The sequence below is a fragment of the Biomphalaria glabrata genome, chromosome 14 (assembly GCF_947242115.1).
Source record: "Biomphalaria glabrata chromosome 14, xgBioGlab47.1, whole genome shotgun sequence".
In the NCBI taxonomy this organism is placed as follows: Eukaryota; Metazoa; Mollusca; class Gastropoda; family Planorbidae; genus Biomphalaria; species Biomphalaria glabrata.
Window position 1 is genome coordinate 2,512,350 of NC_074724.1, and position 26,086 is coordinate 2,538,435.

General features: G+C 36.5%; 1 long non-coding RNA gene across 2 annotated transcripts; it reads left to right on the forward strand.

Annotated features, from left to right (window-relative positions):
- Positions 1 to 3,466: 3,466 nt before the first annotated feature.
- Positions 3,467 to 24,585, forward strand: LOC106066583 (uncharacterized). 2 transcript variants are annotated; one of them, XR_008774607.1, is made up of 8 exons: positions 3,467 to 3,624; positions 10,426 to 10,520; positions 13,365 to 13,403; positions 18,618 to 18,647; positions 18,791 to 18,811; positions 19,671 to 19,697; positions 22,083 to 22,099; positions 24,458 to 24,585. It is a non-coding gene; the product is annotated as an uncharacterized LOC106066583 (long non-coding RNA). The 2 variants fall into 2 exon arrangements; XR_008774608.1 differs by lacking the exon at positions 13,365 to 13,403.
- Positions 24,586 to 26,086: the final 1,501 nt, after the last annotated feature.

Here is a 26,086-nt window from a genome sequence, read left to right on the forward strand (position 1 = left end):
CAAATAATTGATAGATTAATTAATTGTTCGTTTTTCTTGATACACGTTTTAATAGTTAAAAAAAAATAATTGTATAAAGTTTCATCTAGATCCGAGAATGGGTGTGGGAAAAATAACGTCTACAATATCTAATATCCTGAATATTTAGACATCTCTAAATACTGCAGAATTAATTTCTCTAGTATTATAAAAAAATAATTGATTGCCAGATCTTAATTGGTCTAATTGGTTAATTGTTTGATAGACTTATTTGTTGTAATCGCCAATAAATAATTGTGCAAAGTTTCAAGTTGACCCGAGACTGGGTATTGGGAGAAATAAGAGTTTCAAACTTTTGACCAGACAGACAGAGTGGGTTCATGTAAGCTTTGTTATAAAGTAGGATGTAAGATTCCCCCGCTCCTTTATTTAAGACACGACTATTTTAAGCACTTTTAATAATAATAATCCACGAAAGTGGAGTGAGGCAGGAGACCTTTTTTAAAGCCACCAGTTTAGGGCCTACAAATTTTGATGGCTTGACCCTCCACTAGTCTCCATCGCGGCGGCTGATCAGTTCAGCATTAGCTAGAACCCCGACAGACACAGATCCCTACACAATACGAGCGTGCAGGGGTTATGTCGATCAGATCTTAGCATTACCCAGAACTCACCAGCAGAACTCTGCACCAGGAGAGCATGAGAGCCTGCTAGGAAAGTTGGGGCTCCCGCAACGTTAGCCTTTTTCAGACCACCCTGAGAGCAAGGGTGGACTTACTCCAGTTACCAGGGGACACCACGAGGAGGTCGGCGGGCACAGAAATTATAACAGAAATGGAAAAGTGGTTTGAGTGCTGGGACAAGTCCCAAAAAGCCCGTGGAGTCTGGGAGCGCATGAGGCGCCCTGACCGCACTTCCCCGTGGTGGAGGCTGTCCAGGCCTGAGCAAGCTATTATAGCACAGTGCAGGACAGGCCACTGTCCTGTTGGCTCATATTTCTCGCGGCTATGGCCAAATTTCGATTCACGGTGCCCTCGCTGCGGGGAAGAAGAGGAAACCGTGCATCATATTCTGTTTGACTGCCCCAGACTTGCTGATCTCCGTCTCGACAGGTCTGGGAAACCCAAAATTCTCGACCTGTATGGCGACATTCATGCACTACGCAAGACAGCAGGGTTTCTGTCCAGGGCTTTTGCAAGAGAGGATTTGAGCCTCTCAAGCCCTCACTCTAATGGAGTTTGATGATGATGATGATGATGATGATGAATAATAATAACTGATCAAGGGACTACGATGAATTTTGTTTCCCTTTAACGAAACTCGACCCTGGCTTCGCCAGAGAATGAATACTCGTTCTTTTATAATAATAACAGGAACCTGGGCTTGGAGATTAAGCGTCTATGGAAATTGTCCAAAATAACAATATACCCCATTGTTATATCAACCGAGGGGATAATAACAACTGACCTCACAGACACCTTCAAGGCCCTTAACATTCCTAGGAACATCCTCGTTACCTGTCAGAGGGCGGTACTGCTGCAGACCTGCCACATCACCAGAAAATTCCTCAGTGGAAACTGTTAAAGGGACTACGATGAATTTTGTTTCTCTTTAGCGAACCTCGACCCTGGCAGCGCCAGAGAATGAATACTCGTTCGTTTCTAACATAATAATAATAATAATATTAATAGTCTGTATTGTCCGTGAGGAAATGTGTCTTACAATTTGTGCATTACACCAACCAGAACATAGTAACTATGAAAACATATGTACATTCATACCTGACTCACTCCTATTATTCATAGGATTATAATTGCTTCTATTTAATGATTTGATTGCCAGGGGAACAAAAGAGTGTTTGTGTCTGTTTGTCTTTGCTATCGGTGTCTTGTATCTCTTCTGTGATGGTAAAATCACAAAATCCTGACCCAAAGGGTGATTTCTTATTTCTAGAATCTTTTTTGCTTTTTTTATGGATGTTTGTCTCAAACAGATGCCCAAATGGGGTTTGTTTTTTTACCAATGCTATAAATACTTTGAGAATCATTGTAATGGACAGCACTTCTAATCTATGATTATAGAGGTGAGCTATTATATTATTAATTATTTCTTATTCATGAGGCTCGTATCTAGTGTACGGCATGTCCTTTAGACAGCAGGTGCACCGACCACTTGTCTGACAACATATAAAAGATACTGGTAGATGAATACAGTGCTCAATAGTGTGACTCGTAACATGAGCAGCTGTTGTAATGCAGATATCTAGACCTACATAGCGCATTGCAGGGCCGGCTTTAGACATGGGCAAACTAGGCAGCATCCAATAGCTAGAGTACTCGCACAGGGAATAAACAGTTTCAAGAAAAGAAATCCAAAACTTTATTTACATCTCGAATATTGGAGATATCTACATCTGCTAACCTAATTCTAAGTCTTTGTTATAATTTACTAGTCGACCTGCGGCGTAGCATACGGCGCTATTTTGCAGGGTCGACCTTAGGCCACTGCAACCTATGCGACCGCAGTGGGGCCCAGCACTTTCATAAGTCCCACGCTAATCTAAGGTGTAAATTATTCAATAAAACCATTTTATAACTTATGACAGATTTCCCGCGGCTTCCTGATTAACCAGGAGCCCGTGGAAGTCTGAAATCGCAAGAAAAAATGTTTGTAAAATGTTTTACATAATTCGGATATTCCTTCAGAGTTGAAGATAGTTTACTTCCTAGTCCAAACCTCCCGCATGACGACGGGGGATGGGAGCGGGAAGGATTTGAACCCTCGACCGTCGATAAATCCGAACGACAGTCCAGCACGCAAACCGCACGACCAGGCAGCCATCCAATCTGCTAAAATTATTTTAAAATTTTGAAAACTCACAAAAACCTCATTAAAAGTAGACAAATTTGTCATTTTGAGGGTGTCATTTATTATGGAAAACGCCAATCATTCGTGCGATAAAAAAAAACGTCATTATACAATACCTGTAACTGTGGGAAAAAAAAAGCTCTAGTGAAAGAAGCTTGTTGATATTTTTGTTTGAGCCTTGCGACGCACCATAGTTGACTGACTTTGAACGCGCCATTTAATGACAGCAAGGATAGTGGGGTTCGGTTTCACTATGCCATTTTTATTCAGTTGGTATTATGACTTCATGTAATAACATCTATTACTGACAGAGACTCGACTGTGGTCTTTACCTAGTAAACTTTGTTCAGGTTATGGAACAATCTGCATTACTTCTGAATTTGTTATTGTAAATCTCTGCCTGTTATACTGAGCTCATATAATGCACCCATACACGTCACTCAAACACGAGTTATATAAGTCTTACAGCCATCCACAAGGCAAACATATTACACCGTAGCCTGGCAATAAGCTGGTAGATTGATTTTTGTCACAATGGGAGCAACAGCTTTCTCTTTGTGTTCACTGGTATTTAAATGAGCAACAATAACACAGCGTTTCATCTTTTAGATTGAAATAACATCAAAGAATCGAGGGGGGTGGTAATTTCCCATTTTACATTTTTAAAGCTAGTATAAGAAACAGTTTGGCATATCTTTTTCTTCTGTTAGAAGCTAGTAAGCTGACAGTCGATTTATCGATGTCCTCTGAGCAGTGAAGATACTTCCACATTTTAAGGTAGCCTATAATGAACTGTCATTAACCCTTTCTCTCCTAACTGACGATACCAGCGTTGATTCCACCAGAATGTGGTACATAATTACGGAGAGAAAGAGTTAATCTTTTCGTATTGTTGTTTGTTATGTTTAATGAATGTCAGTGCACTAAAATAGTAACAAAAAATAACAATGCTTTGACTTAACTGTAAAAAAAATAGAAACATCTTAATTCATGAAATTAGCTTTTTTTTAAAAACAAATTTTGTCGTTTCTAGAAATGTAAATGTTACTGTGGTTATGATTTGTATTATCGCAAGCCAATATCAGCCTGGCTTTAAGGCCCCTTTATTACATAAGTGACAAGAGTCGGTTATTGTTTATTTTCTATATTGTTTCTTGTTTTGTCTGGTACAAGAAATATTTGTTCAAAATTTCAAATTGATCCGAGATTGGGTGTGGGAGAAATAACGTGTACAAAGATTTGGCCAGACTGACAGACAGACAGACAAAGTGAACAAATATTGCTCGTTTCATTGTTAGGTGGGAACATATCTGCTTTGAAGTACACTTACTTATATTAATTAGACAACATACATCTTAGCATTGTATGTTAAAAGTTCCCCTTTAAAACCTTGCTATCAATAGGACAGATGATTTCGAATCAGCTGTTCCTTTCTTCAATGGTTAAACACAGGGTATCATGTGTCCAGCACAACGACCAACCACCTTTACTTTTCCCCATCAAAAATCAGATACCCATTAGAGTTAGCGCCTTAAAAATCCCGAAATTCAAAATCCCAGTCCTAAGCGAATCTAAGACCCCAGGATCAGGAAGCCAAGCTCTTAAACACTCAGCCAAGGCGCCGACAGCACTTTAAGTTCACTTAAAGATATACTCACCACTAGAAATGAGCTCATACACTATGATGGACAGATGAAGATGACAACAAAATAAATGTAACTCGACCATCGGCGGACTATAGTCACTTTACTAGTTAACTTCTTCTTATCTTATATAATACAGACGTTTTATTTCAAAAAAGAAGATGATTACGTCCTACGCGTCATGCATTCAGTCATGCGTATTAACCAATGACTCAAATTCTGCCAAGTCACTGGTTTTCCTGGCTAGCTCAGGCAACCCCATTCCATGCTCCAATAGCACTAGAGAAGAAGGAGCATTTTTATAAATTAGTCCTAGCATATGGAACGAGGAATGTGCCTTTATCTTTCTGTCTTTCTGAGTATTTTATTGAATTTTGTTTTTGTATTTGAAGATTATGGTTGTGTTTTATGTATAATTGCTACTTTACTTTTGAGTCTTCTGTCCTGAAGGCTTTCTAAATTTAGGGATTTTACTAAAGGTGTTACTCTGCTTCTCAACAAATATATTCACAATAGCTATAATCAATGATGTGACACCGTCTCAAGACGAAACCAAAGCCAATGACTCACCTGGGCGCATCCATTGTCTTCCGAGACATGAGGAGCCATATATAAAGTACCGGAGTTTAGTAAGCGAAGGTCCTTGGCAGCAATTTTTGTAGAGGTCTCTATCTTCTTGAATATTAATAGATCTAAAAGTGTGCCATACTTGCAGAGAACGAGAGTATTTTAATTGTTTCTATTCTCCTTATTTTACAATATTTAACCCTTAAAGTGCTGACCTTTTTTTTACAATGAGTGCATACAAAATGGAATTACAATGCTACTGTTTAGAGGCTAAACTACCACACGCGTCTAAAGGGTTAAAATACATAACGTGCAAAAAAAAAAATGTGTTTTGGAAATGTGGTGATCCCGTTCAAACTAAGTTCAAATGTTAGCTATCTGATGATCTGTATGCTACACATGCGTGTTATAGTATACTCAGAAATCTTGTTCATCTGTGGCAATGTCAGGTCTTTGTTGATTTCATTACTGAATTATTTATTGTTAAAGTATTAAAATTGTAATTTTAACTCGTGTGTATGTTATAATAATAATAAGGCTTGTCTGCCAGTCCGAAGATTAGTGACGAATGCAGTAATTCCCGTGGCTGCGCAGCCCCAGCTGTGACCTACATATTTTGCCACATATAGGGCAAGCATAACCATTGTCTGCAGGTGGTCGATTTAGATTTTCTTTTCGCCGTCTGCGTTTGTCCTCGGCAGCGGATTTTCTTTTGGTCTCAAATGTGTATCCCGCGGCCTTCGTGAGTGACCTCCAGCTGTCTCGTTCTGAGGCCGCATGCTACCAGGGGCTCTCTTCTATGTCAGACAAGTATATGTTATAATTACTTGATAACTTATATTATTTTTAGGTCCAAGTTCAGCCCGACAGTCACACCATACACACTCAATTATATATAAATAAATAAACAATGTGTGTCATGTTTTAATTAAATTATAAATTTAATCTAATGATATTTATACAATGGACTGATATATGAATAATGATAATGATATGATTGCAAGTATATATATATATATATATATATATATATATATATATATATATATATATATATATATATATATATATATATATATAGTATGATATTGTATAATATGGATCAATTCCAATGCTTAAATAGTATCTAAAAGAAAACAATATTGACCTCATCAATACTCCATTTCAAGACTAAGATTCTGTAATGGGTGATTTCAACCTACCTGATATAAATTGGAAAACACTAACCATAGATAAACACCAAAACCTTAAGGACATAAATGAGCTTTTCATAGAAACTTTACACAACCTAAGTTTAGATCAAATCATTAAAAAGCCAACTAGATTAAACAACACATTAGATCTCTTCTTAACCAACAGACCTGGATTAGTAGTTGATTATGATATTATCCCTGGTCTATCAGACCATGAGATCATAAAAATACACAGTCAGATAAAAGCAGTAGCCAATATAAAACCCAAAAGAAAAATCTTACTCTGGAATAAATGTAACCTAACACAACTACACCAAGCTGCATTAAACTTTCAACAAACATTCTTACTACAAAAAGACATTAACCAACCAGTCGATGACCTCTGGAATTTCATTAAAAACCATCTTAAAAGCATTATAGAAAATCAAATACCAACTAAATACACATCAAACAAAATAAATAAATGCTGGTTTAATAATAGACTAAAGAAGCTTTGTAAACAGAAGGAAAACCTATATAGAAAATTTAAAGAAACTAATGCAGAAAGAGTTTACAAAAAGTATATAAAAATTAAACACTTAACCCAAAAAGTAAGCAGACAACTGCAGAGTGAATACATAAACAATGTAATATCTAAAGACAACAACAAAAACCTATGGTCATACATTAAGTCAAAGAAAATGGAAACAACAGGCGTAGCGCCATTAAAAGATGAACATAACATAATACATAATGATAATGAAACTAAAGCAAACATTCTAAACAAATACTTTGCATCAGCATTCTCAGCCCCAGGAGACAAAGACATATTACTGAATTTGAACCAAGTAGACAACATAGAAGATATAGTAGTACAAGAAAATGGAATTCAAAAACTATTAGCCAACACCAAACCAAATAAAGCTTCTGGACCTGATGGTATTCCAGCTAGATTACTCAAAGAACTAAGTAATGAGCTAGCCCCAGTATTCAAAATACTCTTTCAGGCTTCACTTAACCAGGGCAGAGTACCAAAGGACTGGAAAGAAGCTAATGTCACCCCCCTATTTAAAAAAGGAGAAAAATCTGACCCAGGAAACTACAGGCCAGTATCACTTACCAGCATCACATGTAAAATCCTAGAACACATAATATGTAGCAACATCATAAACCACTTAGACAAACATAATGTCCTCACACCATACCAACATGGCTTTAGGAAATATAGATCATGTGAAACACAACTAATAGGACTAATTGATGATTTTTCAAAAGGTTTAGATAATAGTGAACAAATAGATGCTATCTTACTAGATTTTTCTAAGGCTTTTGACAAAGTTCACCACCATAGTTTGCTTAAAAAATTAAAATATTTCGGCATTAATGGTCCACTGCATCAGTGGATTAAAGACTTTCTGATAGGGAGAGAACAAACTGTAATAATAAATGGCTCTAAATCAACACCGATAACAGTAAACTCAGGTGTACCTCAAGGAACAGTCTTGGGTCCACTACTATTTTTAATTTACATAAATGATTTACCAAATTGCATTACTTCAGGAACAAAAGTCAGATTATTTGCAGACGATTGCATAATATATAGAACAATAAAAACAACACAAGACACAGATATTTTACAAAGAGAATTAGATGAATTACAGAAATGGGAATCAAATTGGAGCATGTCTTTCCACCCAGAAAAATGTCAGTTGTTAAGAGTAACAAAAAAACTAAAACAAATTAATTCCACTTATCTTATTCATGGCAAACCAGTAACACAGACTAAAAACGCAAAATACCTAGGTGTTATAATAAATGAAAAACTGTCATGGAATCCACATATTGATGAAACTACAAAAAAATCAAACAAAGCATTAGGATTTATTAAAAGAAATTTCTATAAATCAAATAAGAACATAAAACTAAAATGTTATTTAACCTTGGTTAGGCCAATAATAGAATATGCATCCTCTGTTTGGGACCCCTCAACTCAAGAAAACATTAAGAAACTAGAACAGACACAAAATAGAGCAGTGCGATTCATAACAAACGAATATTCACATTTGACTAGAGTAACACCTTTAGTAAAATCACTAAATTTAGAAAGCCTTCAGGACAGAAGGCTCAAAAGTAAAGTAGCAATAATACATAAAACACTGAACCATAATCTTCAAATACAAAAACAAAATTTAATAAAATACTCTGAAAGACACAAAGATAAAGGCACATTCCTCGTCCCATATGCTAGGACAAATTTGTACAAATACTCCTTCTTCCCTAGTGCTATTAGAGCATGGAATGGGTTGCCTGAGCTAGCCAGGAAAACCAGTGACTTGGCAGAATTTAAGTCATTGGTTAATATGCATGACTAAATGCATGACGCGTAGGACGTAATCATCTTCTTTTTTGAAGTAACGTCTGTATTATATAAGATAAGAAGAAGATAATTATCTTCTAACCAGTGGCAACACAAGTAGAACTATCTTCTAATCAGTGGTAACACAAGTAGATCTATCTTCTAACCAGTGGCAACACAAGTAAATCTATCTTCTAACCAGTGTTGACACAAGTAGATCTGTCTTCTAACCAGTGGTAACAAGTAGATCTATCTTCTAATCAGTGGTAACACAAGTAGATCTATCTTCTAATCAGTGGTAACACAAGTAGATCTATCTTCTAATCAGTGGTAACACAAGTAGATCTATCTTCTAATCAGTGGTAACACAAGTAGATCTATCTTCTAATCAGTGGTAACACAAGTAGATCTATCTTCTAATCAGTGGTAACACAAGTAGATCTATCTTCTAATCAGTGGTAACACAAGTAAATCTATCTTCTAACTAAGGTAAATGTTCACCACGATGAATAGTTAAAGTTCAACTCCCAACGTCACAATGTACACCCAGTCTGGATATAGAAAACGCAATCTGGAATCGGGAACCTAAGACTCGAACCTCCGTCCTAAAACCTGAGACTCGAACCTCAGACGAAAACCTGAGGCTTGAAACCTAAGTCATGATACGAAAACCCTATAGAAAGACAAATAACAGAATCTTCTAATCCTCTAATATATAAAAAAATACGAATACGACCGAATCCGTTTTAAAAATAACTTTACAAAGTGAAATAAACTCACCCTAAACAGGGGTCAAATAATCCAAGAATCTATAACAAGGCCAACGCTAAGGCTGTCCAGTAACGAAAACACAAGTATTATTCAGGAACTCAAAAGATACACATGGCTCTACAGCCCAAGATGGAGTCAGTCTACCAAAACGCTCAAGATGAAAATTTTACGTCATATGAAAAAATTATGACGAGCGACAAGGGGAGATCACTATGCTGCACAAGAAATAATATACTGAAAATGATGTCATCACTATTGATGAGAGCAAAGCTACTAGATTACGAACATATGAACTATGCAACTTCATAGTTAGTTGTGACAGGCACCTCTCTTTGATTAAACCAGGGTTTCACTTGCGGCAACATTGGCAAACTTAGGTTTGTCAGGATTAGTTAAGGTGGCTATCACATTTCTTATATCGCCAAATGTTTGTTTCATCTCAAGCAGTGACTGACCAATTCAGTCATTAAAGCTGCTATTTCCTGTCCGTCTGTCTAACACGATCAGAAATATGAAAATTCAGGAGTGTCAGTTTGGATTGTTGACCAACATCAACTTTCCATCTCTACCAAGCAGTGAGACAATGATTTAACCCCCCGCCCCTTCCTCTCGTTGTGGTACATTCACTTCCATGACAAAAATCAGCAGTTGTTGTTTTTTTCTTAAACGGTGTCTAAATCTGACAAGTATGGAAGTATCTTTGCGTGTTTTATAAGTGCACTTTTTGGAATTTAAATAAATGTTATACCTTGAAATTATTCATTTTAGCTTTTTGGCATAATATTTGCATATTTCTATAAAAATGTTCAAAGTCATTCCTGCAAAATGACTAAAAATGATGACATTAAAAACATATTGGCTCTATTCATATTTTACGATATTTAAAGTATTTCTTGCAAAATGACTGAAAAATATTTTGTTCGGGCTATTAGTTGGCGCTTTTTTTATGCGCTTTTTTTTTGTTGGCGCTATTTTTCCGCGCTATTTTGTCGGCGCTATTTTTCCGCGCTATTTTGTCGGCGCTATTTTTTCGGGGACTGTTTACAATATATTTTTTTTCCTTCACCAGTTATCATCAAACGTTGAACTATGGGGATGAAGGTTGTAATGGTTCTCATGTTTGTTTTGTCTTTCTATGGACTTTCAAGATCTAGGCCATTGGAGGTAAGTTATTTCATAAAAAAATTAATGTCACCTTTACTTTCGCCTGACCCTCAGTCATTTTGACCATTGGGGCTCCACACGTGATCTGTTGAACATCTCTCACCAGTATTATCTGTCTGTTTACCAGAGAGCCTATCATAGACAGACCAGTCCGTTCCTTAATTTTGTATTTATATGTCTTTCTCTCTGTCCCCCCCCCCCCACCCCGGGGGTAGTGTCCAGGCGGAACCGTATGAGGGAGCAATGATGATCTTGTCTGATTTACGATGAAAACTCACAGAAACCGATGACCCACATCATCTGCCCTATAGGTCGCAAGATCTGAAAGGATAACGATAATTACAGAAAGGCGCCAAGTGTCTCATCATAATCACAGAAAGGCCCAAGTGTCTCATCATAATCACAGAAAGGCCCAAGTGTCTCATCATAATCACAGAAAGACCCAAGTGTCTCATCATAATCACAGAAAGGCCCAAGTGTCTCATCATAATCACAGAAAGGCCCAGGTGTCTCATCATAATCACAGAAAGACCCAAGTGTCTCATCATAATCACAGAAAGACCCAAGTGTCTCATCATAATCACAGAAAGGCCCAAGTGTCTCATCATAATCACAGAAAGGCCCAAGTGTCTCATCATAATCACAGAAAGACCCAAGTGTCTCATCATAATCACAGAAAGGCCCAAGTGTCTCATCATAATCACAGAAAGGCCCAAGTGTCTCATCATAATCACAGAAAGGCCCAAGTGTCTCATCATAATCACAGAAAGGCCCAAGTGTCTCATCATAATCACAGAAAGACCCAAGTGTCTCATCATAATCACAGAAAGACCCAAGTGTCTCATCATAATCACAGATGTCACACATTTTTTTTTGTGGCCTCAGTATTATAGTATCACTCCCGCCCCCGTGTCACCCCCGGGTCACTACCCCTACAAAATAATTCTACGTACAATTACTGGCTTTTGTTCGATTTCTTAATTAAATTAAAGTATTATAGAAGCTTTATTCTGCTTTTGGTCAGACACACTCATTATTTACCACTCTGGCGTCTATGATCCGAGAATATATATATATATAATAACCGCACATGACCCGTGTAACTCTTCTGTTGCAATAGTTGTAGTTGTAAGTGCAGGAGAATGCAATTCATCTCTGTATTTCCTTACTTGTCAACGCGAATGTCATGTATGATGTAAAACATGCAAATTATGTAGCACAACAAATAATAGAATACATTAAGTAGCACACTTGTCAGCAGACGATAAATGGACCTCATTCACCAATCGTAAACAAACAGCATTTAGCCACGTGGTGCTCTATCTCTTCTATATAATTTACGATCTCATGTTTAATTCATGATGGTTGTCACGTGACAGTTTTTCCGTTGTTTTATCAATAAGATCACGTGACTAAATGTTGTTTGTTTACGATTGGTGAATGAGGTCCATTTATTGAACAAATAACTCGGCTGAACGCACGCCGAAATATTATGAGAAATGCAATTACAGCTCCATGTTCTGAATGGAATTAAACTTTACAAGATACATATTACAGCAGAGAATTGACCTCATTCACCAATCGTAAACAAACAATATTTTGCCACTTGGTTCTCTATCTCTTCTATACAAATTACGATCTAATTTTTAATACACCGTGGCTGTCACGTGACAGTTTATTTTTCGTTGTTTTATAATGTGATCACGTGAATAAATGTTGTTTGTTTACGATTGGTGAATGAGGTCCATTTAAATGTGACTCCTTACTCTGCAGAAACCCAAACTTAACTGAGGTTTTCACCTCCTCGTGGTCAGCTACAGACCAATACTTTTTGTCGTGATTAAAGAACGAGACAATCACTGACCACAACGTCACTTCATATCACAGCAATTCTCAAACTAGTCTGTGACAACCCGCGGCCTGCGGGCTTTAGTTTGGGTGTTACAGATATAGTGGATTGGATTGAGATCTATGTCCCCTTTGTAGGTCGTCCTCTTAAAAAACACTACCATGAAATAGAAACAATAGATAAATTTACAATCTTCCATGTTCATAGACTCTTCTGTAGCAGAGTGGTTCCCTCATTGGCTTGAGAAGCCTGAGAAGATCTTAGCCCAAGAGTTTGAATTCAGGTCGTTCCCTTTAAAAAAAAACATTTAAAAAGCGATCACCCAGATACCTCTACCTCTTTCCAACTGGTCCCTACAAAAGATAGGATAATAGCGTATTGAGAAAGCTAAAAGCATGAGCTTGCTCTAATCTGAAACAATTGGTAAACAAATATTTCGAATAGCACAGATTTATTATTGTTAGATATTACAAATTTAATTACTTGACTGATCCAAACTTATTGATACACTTAAAATATTATTATTATTATTATTATAGCTTTTATATAGCGCTACTTTCATGCTTATAGCATGCTCAGGGCGCTTTGGTCCAATCTCATTTGTGGACCAGTATCTAGGAGTTGGTTTTCCGTGCTGCCTTTAGGCGCTCAGTAAACACAACTCTGCCCGAGTCGGGTGTCGAATCTCGAGCCCCCTTCTAGGTAGCCAAGCCAAGTTCAGGCGCACTTGGCCTCTCGACTACGCTTCCCATAAGCTGATTTTATAAAAAAAATAAATTATTTGGCTTCATGGAGCCTTTCGGTTGTGGAAGGACATTAAACATACATTACTGTCTCCGTCATTATCTAATTCACATTTAGGCCTAATTTTATCATTTTATTTTGGTCCAACAGTTTGATTTCTATGCGTAACATACGTGCATATATGTTTCTTGTATTCTATTTTATATTATATCTATCCATCTATATAAAAGATTTGCTTAACTTTCATGTAGGCTCCCCCAGAGAGAAAAGGCATGTTGTATTTTCTAGTGGTGAGTAACCTCCTCTGTGTTCCTATATGCTACATACTTTTTTTTATTATATTACAACTTCTTGTAAAAATTTTGGTTAACATTACTAATCATAATTGTTCTATGTACTTAATCAAAATAGACTTGAATTGGACATTTTCGATCCAAAGTAGTGGCAGTAATTAAATCTTGGTCTACGCACTAATTTTAAAAATAGCTTTTAGGTTTTTACTAAGCTTGTTTGTAAGTGACCTCCATCTGTCTCAGTCTGAAGCCGTATGCAATCCAGGGGCTCTCTTCTATGTCAGTTAAAGCAAGGTGACGCATAAGCATTTCGTGGGGCACCTCTGTTATGTCGACCACCTTTTATGTGACAATGACGAGATATTTGACAATGACGACATATGTGACAATGACGACATATGTGACAATGACGACATATTTGACAATGACGACATATGTGACAATGACGACATATGTGACAATGACGACATATGTGACAATGACGATATATTTGACAATGACGACATATGTGACAATGACGAGATATTTGACAATGACGACATATGTGACAATGACGACATATGTGACAATGAAGACATATGTGACAATGACGACATATATGACAATAACGAGATCTTTGACAATGACGACATATGTGACAATGATGACATATTTGACAATGACGACATATGTGACAATGACGACATATGTGACAATGACGACATATGTGACAATGACGATATATTTGACAATGACGACATATGTGACAACGACGAGATATTTGACAATGACGACATATGTGACAATGACGACATATGTGACAATGAAGACATATGTGACAATGACGACATATATGACAATGACGAGATCTTTGACAATGACGACATATGTGACAATGACGAGATATTTGACAATGACGACATATGTGACAATGACGACATGTGACAATGACGACATATATGACAATTACGACATATGTGACAATGACGACATATGTGACAATGACGAGATATTTGACATGGACGATATATGTGACAATGACGACATATGTGACAATGACGACATATGTGACAATGACGACATATGTGACAATGACGAGATATTTGACAATGACGACATATGTGACAATGACGACATATGTGACAATGAAGACATGTGACAATGACGACATATATGACAATGACGAGATTTTTGACAATGACGACATATGTGACAATGACGAGATATTTGACAATGACGACATATGTGACAATGACGACATGTGACAATGACGACATATATGACAATGACGACATATGTGACAATGACGACATATTTGACAATGACGACATATGTGACAATGACGACATATGTGACAATGACGACATATGTGACAATGAAGACATATGTGACAATGACGACATATATGACAATGACGAGATATTTGACAATGACGACATATGTGACAATGACGAGATATTTGACAATGACGACATATGTGACAATGACGACATATGTGACAATGACGAGATATTTGACAATGACGACATATGTGGCAATGACGACATATGTGACAATGACGACATATGTGACAATGACGATATATTTGACAATGACGACATATGTGACAATGACGAGATATTTGACAATGACGACATATGTGACAATGACGACATATGTGACAATGAAGACATATGTGACAATGACGACATATATGACAATGACGAGATATTTGACAATGACGACATATGTGACAATGACGAGATATTTGACAATGACGACATATGTGACAATGACGACATATGTGACAATGAAGACATATATGACAATGAAGACATATGTGACAATGACGAGATATTTGACAATGACGACATATATGACAATGACGAGATATGTGACAATGACGACATATGTGACAATGACGAGATATTTGACAATGACGACATATGTGACAATGACGACATATGTGACAATGACGACATATGTGACAATGAAGACATATGTGACAATGACGACATATATGACAATGACGAGATATTTGACAATGACGACATATGTGACAATGACGAGATATTTGACAATGACGACATATGTGAAAATGACGACATATGTGACAATGAAGACATATATGACAATGAAGACATATGTGACAATGACGAGATATTTGACAATGACGACATATATGACAATGACGAGATATGTGACAATGACGACATATGTGACAATGACGAGATATTTGACAATGACGAGATATTTGACAATGACGACATATGTGACAATGACGACATATGACAATGAAGACACACATGACAATGAAGACATATGTGACAATGACGAGATATGTGACAATGACGACATATATGACAATGACGAGATATGTGACAATGACGACATTTGTGACAATGACGTGATATTTGACAATGACGAAATATGTGACAATGACGACATATGTGACAATGACGACATATGTGACAATGACGACATATGTGACAATGACGACATATGTGACAATGACGACATATGTGACAATGACGACATATGTGACAATGACGACATATGTGACAATGACGACATATGTGACAATGACGACATATGTGACAATGACGACATTTGTGACAATGACGACATAAGTGACAATGACGACATAAGTGACAATGACGAGATATGTGACAATGACGACATATGTGACAATGACGACATATGTGACAATGACGACATATGTGACAATGACGACATATGTGACAATGACGACATATGTGACAATGACGACATATGTGACAATGACGACATATTTGACAATGACGACATATTTGACAATGACGACATATGTGACAATGACGCAAGAAGACTCCATTATATATGAGATACCTTAGGTTGCATTTTTTAAATATATCTCAGATTACATTTTCCAACAAATATCCAAATCCATAAGTGTTAAATCTTTTAAATCGAATTATGTGTAGGTTTTCTCCCATTAGTTTTGTTTTCACTTTCTGTTAAAAAAAACATTTTATTTCATGACGAATTGATTAAATAATTGTTTTATTTTTTGTTTTTAATGTATTCTTGTGTTGGCATCCAACATAAGATTATATTTAAAATTTGATAACGATTCGATAAGTAGATAAGTAGATATGGATGGCTGCCTGGACGTGCGGTTTGCGCGCTGGACTGTCGTTTGGATTTATCGATGGTCCCGGGTTTAAACCCTGCCCGCTCCCATCCCCCGTCGTCCTGCGGGAGGTTTGGACTAGGAAGTAAACTATCTTCAACTCTGAAGGAACATCCGAAACAAGTAAAAAGAAGATTCATTGAAAAAATGTAATATGCATGAGAGAAGAGTGTGAGTTAATAAAAACGCTGACAAATGCAATTACAGCTCAATGTTCTGAATAGAATTAAACTTTACAAGATATGTTGCTTGTAAAATGTTTGACATGTTTCGGATGTTCCTTCAGAGTTGAAGATAATTACTTCCTAGTCTAAACCTCCCACAGGACGACGGGGGATGTGAGCAGGCAGGGTTTGAACCCGGGACTATCGATAAGTCCGAGCGACAGTCCAGCGCGCAAACCGCACGACCATGCAGCCATCATGTTGAACTGCGTTATATCATGCCACGTGTCATCAAACCAAATCGATAACAGCTTGTTTACAGTTCTATGAAGTGTACCATTTATGTTTGGTGTTGGCGACATTTGTGATGTAAGTCTCATGTTCAATATGTGTTCAATAGTGCCTCTACCTGCTCTTCCATAGTAGTCTCTGTTGGTTGTGAAAGTTGGACTCTGAACGCTGAGGCTGAAAGAGGAATCCAAAGCTTTTTGAGAGTCAATAATTTAGAAAAATACTCGGTATCAGATACCAGGAAAGAAATGGGTTTGTATTTTGAAAAGTCAACAACTATATTTGGCAAAAGGAAAGAACTCCACAATGTTATAAAAAGTTGCCGGTTCCGTCATATTGTAAGACATGACTCTCAAGTCATCTTTTAAGGAACTGGAACCAGGAAGAAAGCTGGCTGGCGAACTTAAAAGAATGGACCGACCTCTCTTTAGATCAGCGGTTCTCAACCTTTTATGCTCGGCGACCCCTTTTTACAATACCCCACTTAGCCGCGAGCCCCCCCCCCCTCGCACACCCACAGCAATAGAAGAATAGACAATAACAATCCATGTTTTTCAATGGTCTTTGGCTACCCCTGACAAATCGTCAATCGACCCTCAAGGGGGTCGCGACCCACAGGTTGAGAACCCCTGCTTTAGATAGCTTGCTAACAACAGCTGCTGATCGAGAATAGTGTAAACAGTGTCACAGAGCCCTTATGACGAGAGTCAAAGGTCAGACGAGATGACTGATTCGATAACATGATGTGGATATATATATATATATATATATAAGTCTTTACCTTCACCTCTATCTATCCCTTAGTCTGTTGGACCGTTGGGGCACCAGACATCACTCTATTTCTTTTGCCTTGGATAGTACCTCTTTCAATGGAAGGCCCGTCCGTTATTTTATGTTGTCTTCCCATCGCTTTCTCTTTCTGCCTCTTCTTCAGTTTCCTGGTACTTTTCCCTGTAGGAAGGTCTTGGCAAGTATATTTTTAAATGACAACAACTGTCAACTAGTCCTGACTTGGTCCTTTCTTTTTGCTTAGGTATTAAGCCAGTCGAAACTGATACATAATAACAGATTAAGACTAACACACGGATTCGAGTAAAACAAAATTGTCTTTTTAGCGGCCCCCTAAAGGGAAAGAGCCGATAGTTATTTTTGTGTAGTCTGTCTGTCCGACCGTCCGACCCGTTTAGATCGCAAAGTCTGGACAAATATTGAAATTGCGATATCATGATATTTTAGATCTTTCAAAGTTCTAATGCAAAGGCAGCATTTTGTCTTTTCTGAAAGTGAAGCGTTTATTTTGTAACTTAATTATGCAATCTTTTAAAAATAAAACTACACCAATTTAACCAATAGTAAAATCAATGGTGTATATATTAATGTAAAAGGTAATTACAATGTATATGTTAATAAATGCAAGCTTTTTTGTGTTTTATTTTTCAAAAACAATGCAATAAAAAAAATTATTACTAAATGAAGTAAATTACACATGAATAGAGTCAAACATACATGACTGATCCAAACTGATTGATACAATTACACTCAATATAAACCTTAATTTTTTTTTATTTTTTTTTCTTGTATAAAATTATACGCCATTTTGAACATTATGTTATTTTGTCATACCAGGATGTCAATGCCTATGAAGCTCAACAAGTGGTAGGTCATATACTATTTATTTTGGAATTTAAGCAGTAAAAAATAAACATATAATATTTAGCGTCCAATAAAAAAAAATGAATAACATTTTTATCTTCAACAAATAATGAATTATGAATTAACATTTTTAAAATTTATTACAGATAAATTTCAACGATCTTTCGGTAAGTACCGAATGTATTAGGGAAAAGAGATTTAAAAAAAAAAACTGCTATGTTTAACGAGTGTGCTGTTGGTATTGATGTACTTTAAATGGAACTTAAAGCTGAAATAAATGATGAAAAACTAGTCCGCACCTGGTGACACTCACCTTAGTGACGCCACTGTATAGAAATCAAGATTAAACCAATTGAAGCTTTGGCTACAACTCAGGAGTATATATAAATATTTGTGAATGCAAGCGTGCTAGAGGCGCGGGTGGGGGGGCGGGACCCGGATGGTCAAGTCTGGTGTTAGCCTTTTACAAGGTCTTTGTTCGAGAACAACTGTTGTCCGCAGACTTGACCATCCTGGACCTTTAAACCTGAGACGTGGCGCCGAGTTATTGGTCTAAACTCTCCACATGTCTGCAGTCAGGCTTACTTTAACGGTTGATCACATTGACCTGGGTATGCCCTACGAGCTTTCAAGGTATTCATCAACTAAACCTCCCCCAGCCCACCCTCCGTTTTCCCATGCGACTAATGACCTTGACATTGTCTGTCTCATGTACTACGTGGCTTGAAGTTTGAACTTTTACTGTCTTTAAGTTATCGGCGATTGTTCAAATCAGCTATAGATACATACAAAAAAGAGAAGGCGAAATAGAGAAAAAGGAGAGAGAAAAGAGAGATACGTGAGAAGTAATAAAAATAGAGTATATGCATATATATATTATAATGTTGCGTGACAACTCAGTCTCTATGTGTGTTATGTTTCTCTGCGTTCTTGCATTTAATACATATTTATTATATGTACTTATACTTGCACTTCTTAAAACAAGTTTATAGCTTTTGCATACATTTTTGTTTTCATTATTCGCAGGCAATAATAGGAGAAAATTCCACATTGGTCAGTAAATTTTTTTTTCTACAATTTTAGATATTTTCTTTTTGTATAGTACAATGTAAATATAAACGCCTATTTTTACCTTAGATAATGAACATTTAATTTAGATTTGTGTTTCCATGGTAACGGACACAATTCGTTCCTTAACACTGTGGTAATAATGACAAAAAAAATGACAAAACAGAGAATAGAAAGTCTGAAAATAAAATTCATACATTTTCTAAATATTTCCTTTACCAACCATCCGTCCTGTTATGTATTGGTGTCATGTCGTGCGTGTTTGTGTGTGTGTGTGTGTGTGTGTATCTGCTGTGAACGTATGAAGACGTTAGCGATTGGTTGAAGTCTATGCAGTGTGAATGGTGCAAGATAAGCGGCACTGTCGTAAGCTGTCTTGGGTAGACGAGACGACTCCAGAATGCCAAAGTGACAAGACGTGTTTTTGTAGTGAGTTAGATTTTTTTTTTTTTTTAAATACGATTTCATATTTACTAAAGCCTACTGCATTTATGTAATTCATCTTAAATTAAATTCGTTTATAATTGGAACCAGTGAAATCTGCCAATGTGGAGTGTCACCAGAGAATGCTGACCATGTCCTCCAAAACTACTCTCTTTACCAAGAAGCACCTACAAGACACTGTCCCCAAAAACACCCCAATAGAAATTATATGGAGAGCTCCCTGATTTGGAAACCACTGCGCAGTCCATCACATATATTAGTCTAGTTAGCTAAACGCTGCAACATATACTGTATGATACAGACGTTAATTCAAAAAAAGAAGATGATTACGTCCTACGCGTCATGCATTTAGTCACGCATATTAACCAATGACCTAAATTCTGCCAAGTCACTGGTTTTCCTGGCTGACTCAGGCAACCCATTCCATGCTCTAATAGCACTAGGGAAGAAGAAGAAGAAGAAGTAATACATATTCTATCTAGTATTGTTCGCAAGGAAGTTATTCAAGTTCTATCAAGTCTGACACAATGAAGTCAATTACGCCTTTAGCTGTCTACCAGCAGTTTAGTTCTACAAGTCAACGACCGTAGACAACACCATCGTAATACGATGCTTGAAGTGGTTTATCTAATCTTATCTCATGAAATGCAGACGTTACTAAAAAAAAGATGATTACGAATAATGCGTTTTTCTAGACCAATCTCTAGATAATCAATCACTTAAAATTCTGACGAGTCATTAGTATTCCTGGCTGCTTTGTGATAAAACTGAGGATAGGGTCGTTCCTGTTAGTTGAAGACATTCCTGTTAGTTGAAGACATTCCTGTTAGTTGAAGACATTCCTGTTAGTTGAAGACATTCCTGTTAGTTGAAGACATTCCTGTTAGTTGAAGACATTCCTGTTAGTGGAAGACATTCTTGTTAGTTGAAGACATTCCTGTTAGTTGAAGACATTCCTGTTAGTGGAAGACATTCCTGTTAGTGGAAGACATTTCTGTTAGTGGAAGACATTCCTGTTAGTTGAAGACATTCCTGTTAGTTGAAGACATTCCTGTTAGTTGAAGACATTCCTGTTAGTGGAAGACATTCTTGTTAGTTGAAGACATTCCTGTTAGTTGAAGACATTCCTGTTAGTGGAAGACATTCCTGTTAGTGGAAGACATTTCTGTTAGTGGAAGACATTCCTGTTAGTTGAAGACATTCCTGTTAGTTGAAGACATTCCTGTTAGTTGAAGACATTCCTGTTAGTGGAAGACATTCTTGTTAGTTGAAGACATTCCTGTTAGTTGAAGACATTCCTGTTAGTTGAAGACATTCCTGTTAGTTGAAGACATTCCTGTTAGTTGAAGACATTCCTGTTAGTTGAAGACATTCCTGTTAGTTGAAGACATTCCTGTTAGTGGAAGACATTCTTGTTAGTTGAAGACATTCCTGTTAGTTGAAGACATTCCTGTTAGTGGAAGACATTCCTGTTAGTGGAAGACATTCCTGTTAGTTGAAGACATTCCTGTTAGTGGAAGACATTCCTGTTAGTGGAAGACATTCCTGTTCTAGTTTATGTTGACTAACGTTCTAGAGACGAGAACATAGAGAGCGGCATGTACTATGACCTGTATTAGTGGCAAGATTGTAAACCCTTGACTTTTTTAATAAGAGTGCTGTGACCGTTTGAGTAACTAAAGTACTTAAGGTCAGCAACTGTTCTTAGCAGGATCTCAAGAGAAAGACCGGTCCATTGAAAGTCCATTCTAGATGAATGATGAGATAATCAATATATAATTACAGAATAATAGACACACTTGTAAATAATGACTGTTTAATTTGTTGCCGACCGATTTACATAAAACGAAAACTAAAACAAAACAAAAAACGAAACGTTTTTTTAAATGTATAATGTAATACTGACCTTTTTTTGTTTGATTGCAGAACAAAGTATTTCCCAAGTAAGTCAAGAATGCTATATAAAATACAAACTAAAAGATGACGCAACTGTCGTCGCTGAATCTGTTAGTCAGCTTCAGACCCTAGTTGAGATACTGTCTTCTGAAATGCCGGAAGTATGGCTTATACTTTAGTCAAATCAAAACCAAATTTAGAGCCCAAAATACAAGCACTGCATCTTTCTGATCATAAAAAGTCGACCTCTACCAATGGTTGACCATTTCTGTTAATTCAATATATATAGTAGGAAAGATACAGGTCATAACAATCAAATTGACCGTCATCCCAAAGACACACTTCTGCCTCGTCTCAAAACTCAAAACCAAAAATATTTTGTCTGTTAAATACTATATGCCCCTAATCTGGTCTTAACAGTACTAAAAGAGAACATGTATACAGAAGGAGACAAGAGACTAAGTAGACATATAATATATACAGAAACCAAGAGATTAATAACACATACATAAAATCTACTTAGCTCGTTATTGAAAAACACACATTCCTATAACAGTGGCACACTCCTCTTGAGTAGCACAGTCAGAGCACAACACAACAAGTATTATATAAACATTTTAAAGAGTCAGATCAAAATAATGTACGCTGGTCAGCTAAAAGATTTAAAAAGAAATGGCAACTGAATGCAGCCAACAAAGTATTAAATAGTGATTAAAGGGGATTAACCCTTTAAAAATAGTAACTATCCTTATTATCCCTCTTGTCACAAGGGTCAGTTCACCGATAACAGGAGAGCCAAGGTAATGGGCAACATGTCAGAAAAGAGTGTGGGACAATAACTGACTACCAAATACAAATTCTTTGTCTACGGAACATTTGTGTCTAGGATTCTGCTATACGATAGAGAAACATGGTCGACCGACTGTTGAAAGTCGAATGTGAGCATGAAGCTTCAAACAGAACAGCTGAACCAATGTAGGCGTGTTATATTTCAACGAATACATAATAACGGCAATGTCTTCGATTCCGAAAATTAAAGACGTGTGCAGTGTTTCACGTGATTATACAAACCCAGTTTTGACCTTCATATTTTCCCGCATCTCTTGCAGACAAGCCCTGTGTCACGGGTTCGAATCCTGGGAAAGACTGGGATTTTTAAATTCGGGATCTCTGTGCGACTAGAGTCCACCCAGCTCTAAAGGGTACTTGACATTATTTGGGGAAAAGTAAAGACGGTTGGTCGTTGTGTTGGTCGACCATAGAAACAAATAACCAACCGTATATAACTAAGAGGAAACTAGTTTTTGTTCAAACTCTACTCACTCAGTCTGTCTGTCTGTCTGTCTGTCTGTCTCACATTTGGAATACCCTATTTCTCCCATTTCCAATTATCTGATCAATTTAAAACTTTGCACAATTATTCATCGTTCCTAGTAACACATGAATTAATAAAACAAAATCTACCATTTATTTTATCAATCAGTCGTAGTTAATTTTGTTATATATAAATAAGATAAGATAAGCTCATTTTCATTGGTCCAATCAAATGGAAATTCAGTTTGACTACAAATGGCACCCTCGGATTAACTTACTGTAACAATAACAATATAGATGCAGATACGAACAACATTCACACAAGAAACACATACAAACTCACAACCAGCGCTTTATGAATTAGACATAGATATATATAGATGTTAGATAAATAGATAGAAGGATAGATAGATAGATAGATAGATAGATAGGTAGATAGATAGATAGATAGATAGATAGATAGATAGATAGATAGATAGATAGATAAATAGATAGATATATAGATAGATAGATGGATGGATAGATAGATAGATAGATAAATAGATAAATAGATATATAGATATATAGATAGATAGATAGATAGATAGATAGATAGATAGATAGATAGATGGATGGATGGATGGATAGATAGATAGATAGATAGATAGATAGATAGATAGATAGATAGATAGATAGATAGATAGATAGATAGATAGATAGATAGATAGACAGATAGATAGATAGATAAATAGATAGATAGTATTAGCTAGGGGGATATCCCTTTCACAAAACCCTAAACTTTGTGTAAAGATTTAAGACGTCGCCTAAAACAAAAGACAGTAACAAGAGATAATGTAAAGAAAACTACCACTTTCATAAGCATTTCTCTAGCTTAGTGGCTAGCATAAGGAACACAGACAATATTATCCTTGCAACTGTCAGTAGATGAGTATAGAAATATATTTTTGATTCAATGTTTTCTAAAGTATTTATTTCCCTTGTAAAATAAATTACAGAAAGCAATTAACTCACCTCATTTAAATATTATTTTGATTACAGTTTTGGGGAGCTAAATTCTACTACATGCTAATGATGTTTTTTTTTTCTTAAAGTTTGTGGTGATCACTCCAAAATCGGGATGAACAAGAGAAAAATTCTGCAGTTTGTCTATGATGACTTGAATGTCAGATTTAAAAGATACAATTTAACTAGAAATATCATGTAATAAAACATAACTATATAGCCTTTTCCATTTGATGCATCAGTACTGCTTCATTATCTCATAAGTTCTAATTCGTTTTTATGTGTGGTTTTTTCTAAAGCTTATATTGAATCACTCTGTCTGTTGTTTGTCTGTTCGTCTGTCTGTGTCGGTAAAATTCTAATCACGTTTTTTTCTCTCGCTTCCCATTCTCGGATCAAGTTGAAACTTTGCGCAAACTGTTCATTGCTCCTAACAAATCATGAAATAAATATTACAGAATAGAGAATGGCTGTAAATGTGAGGTTTTTACCCCTTAAATAAGCTATTTTTTTTTCAAAAGTTTTTTTTTTTTTTTGCTTGGTATGTGTTAAAATCTAGACGTGCGATTTAATTAAGACAACTAAACTAAATCAGCTTTTGTTAGTTTTCATCCTTTAGTTTCGATTGTTTATCGGGATAAGTTATGGAAACTTTTTAGGCGCTTATCTTACTCTATGTAATTCTTTATATCTAAACTTACTCACACACACACACACAAACGCACCATAATTAACCCTTAAAGTGCTGAGCTGTTTTACAATGAGTGCATACCAAAAGGAATTACAATTCTGATGTTTAGAGGCTAATATACCACACGCATTTTAAGGGTTAAATACTCAAAGAGACACAAAGATAAAGGCATATTTCCTGTTTCATATGTTAGGACAAAATTATATACGATCTCATTCAATTGAGCATTGTTATCAGACATTGCGCCGTTTACAATACACTTTTTAGGTTACAACACACCCGGGTACGCTGTTCTGCCTCAACGTGGCACCCGTGTGGAAATAGTTACTTGAGAGGGTAACTAGGCTAAATGAATGGCAAAACAAAACTCCCATGGGAGTATCCAAGGGAATGCGAGAGTGGACCCATTGCACGGACGGAGTTGAAAGAGAACTCTCACGACCCTGTCGATAATCCATGCGCCGTTCCTCAAGGGACCGCTACATTAATGGTTAGCTTGGTATAACATAGGAAGATGGCGGAGGCTCCCGGTAAACTCGGTCCTTTGGCCATGTCTAGCCCATGCATCCAGAGGCCAGTTTTGTCGGAAAAATAGCAATGCTTTATATAGGCATTGACTTGGGTCTCTTCCAGATAGAACGGTGGTTCAGACAGTTTTTTTTTTTTACTGTTTGACGTTCAAACAGGTTTTTCTTTTCAAACTTAGAGCTCGAAGAGCCTTCGGCTCAGCTCTTAGACGATCAAACGGTTACAAAACAAAACAAACAATAGAAAAAAGAATACGCTATAAAACTATGGCGCATCTATGGGAAAATAACTAATTTCTACCAGTTATCTGAAGACTACAGGGTTTAGTTCCCTTTCTGCAATAAAAAAAATACAGAATTAATTAATTAGCACTAGATGATTAACTATTGTGTATTATTATCGACTATGAATAATTTTGCGAAATTTCAACTTGATCCGGAAGTGGAAAGTAGGAGCAGAAAAGTGTCCAACCGTAATAAGGGGATAAAATACACATACA